This window comes from Osmerus eperlanus, chromosome 3 (genome assembly GCF_963692335.1).
Source record: "Osmerus eperlanus chromosome 3, fOsmEpe2.1, whole genome shotgun sequence".
Classification (NCBI taxonomy): Eukaryota; Metazoa; Chordata; class Actinopteri; order Osmeriformes; family Osmeridae; genus Osmerus; species Osmerus eperlanus.
In genome coordinates this window covers 14,401,563-14,403,311 of record NC_085020.1, presented here as the reverse complement: position 1 = coordinate 14,403,311, position 1,749 = coordinate 14,401,563, and the positions used below count along the sequence as shown (strand labels likewise).

General features: G+C 43.1%; 1 long non-coding RNA gene across 1 annotated transcript; it reads left to right on the top strand.

The window, feature by feature from the left end:
* Window positions 1–490: 490 nt before the first annotated feature.
* LOC134016896 (uncharacterized) lies at window positions 491–1,475 on the top strand. The gene is made up of 2 exons (XR_009929699.1): window positions 491–747; window positions 1,219–1,475. It is a non-coding gene; the product is annotated as an uncharacterized LOC134016896 (long non-coding RNA).
* The last annotated feature ends 274 nt before the right edge of the window (window positions 1,476–1,749 follow it).

The following is a 1,749-nucleotide window of genomic DNA, read 5'->3' as shown; positions in this document are numbered from 1 at the left end:
ACTTATTTAGCATCAATTTTAACAGACCGGGAAGGCAACACGTATAGTATTCTACCTGCGCGCGTTGCTGTCTCGGGAGCTGCTGTACCAATGTGTTCATGAGATAAATTATAAGAATAATAATAATACCAACAATTACAATAGGGTTCCTCCTGACGGAGGAATCCTAATAAGTACTCAGAACAAGCTTACACCTATGACAAGCAAACATATAATGTAATAAACCTCCTAAATAAATACAAAATAAACAATAGAGTATACTAAACCTATAGGACCACAGGACTAAACCTATTTCCCCAGGACCATGATGCCATATAAAACAACATATAACAGTAATTGGTGCCAGTGCAAACGTATGTAGCCTACAGTGACAGGACAGTATGTACAGTGACAGGACAGTATGTACAGTGATTGGAGGTAGCAGTTATGAAGTTATAGGTTCTCATGCCAATATATTGTGATGCCAATTTTTTGAGCGGTCATCTTCCTTCTATAGACCTAGAAAAGTGAAATACACAGCCAAGGTGACAGAAATAAAGGTTCATCGGTTGTCCTTCACATTCACACACTGTTGTCTTTATACTTAACAGATCATATACTGGACTGGGGGTCAGATGGCTGAGCGGATAGGGAGTCGGGCTATTAATCAGGTTGTTGGTTCGATTCCCGGCCATGCAAAATGACGTTGTGTCCTTGGGCAAGGCACTTCACCCTACTTGCCTCGGGGAGAATGTCCCTGTACTTACTGTAAGTCGCTCTGGATAAGAGCGTCTGCTAAATGACTAAATGTAAATGTAAACATACAATGTCCCAAAGGCCCAACTCCAACCTTGCAGCTGGGTTTCACTGTGCAACCAGGTCTACCAAGCTGCTGCTGGGACAAGGGCTGATTGTAATGGCACACTGGGACTTGCAGATTACCTGAAATAAATATTTGTCTTTCTGCTGTGTAAGATGTAGGCCTACTGCTTTTAACTTGAGTTGAACGCTGTTAAACACTGCCATGGTCAGCAAACACTTGCCATGTCTACTTTATAAAGGATACTGTTCACAGCTGTATGAGTCAATAGTACATTACCATTACCTGAATGACTTGTAGTGATCGGGAGGTTATGCCTGTTCTGATGATGGCATAAACCATGTTAGATTGTTGGCTCTATGTCCATTGTTTGGGTCTCCTCTCCATTGTCTTCTGTTTTGTCTTTGGTTCTGTTGCAGGATGGCAGGCAGGTAGAGGAGCTGTGATTGCTGCAGGGGCACACCTGTGATCTGTTCCTTGGTCCTTAATAAGCTGTGCCCTAACAAGCTGGGTCTCTCCATTACTAGCAGGAACATCATCACTGTTTGCTTTTTAGTTTGTAATGATTCTCTTCGCTCTACACTTGCACTGATCCCACACCCATTCCCTACATTACTAATTTACCAACCGTTTCTTTGTAAGCACTTTTTATTAAATAAATACATTGTTATCCTTATTACCGTGGCTTGTCACTTCCTGAAGTTCTTATTTAATCTTCCTATAAATCAAGTTATGACAGCATTAAACAAGCCCTGGTTAGCTACACACCTCATGCCGGGCTTATACAGATGTGTGTATTGGCACTGTATTGGATATTCAATTCTTCTGCCTCTCTCCATCTCCCTGGTCCTCCCCCAGCACCAGCAGCTCCCTGTCCCCCTGGTCCTCCCCCAGCACCAAGGGTGTGCCCAGAGGCCAACACCTGTGACATAACCCTGAGACTGCCCATA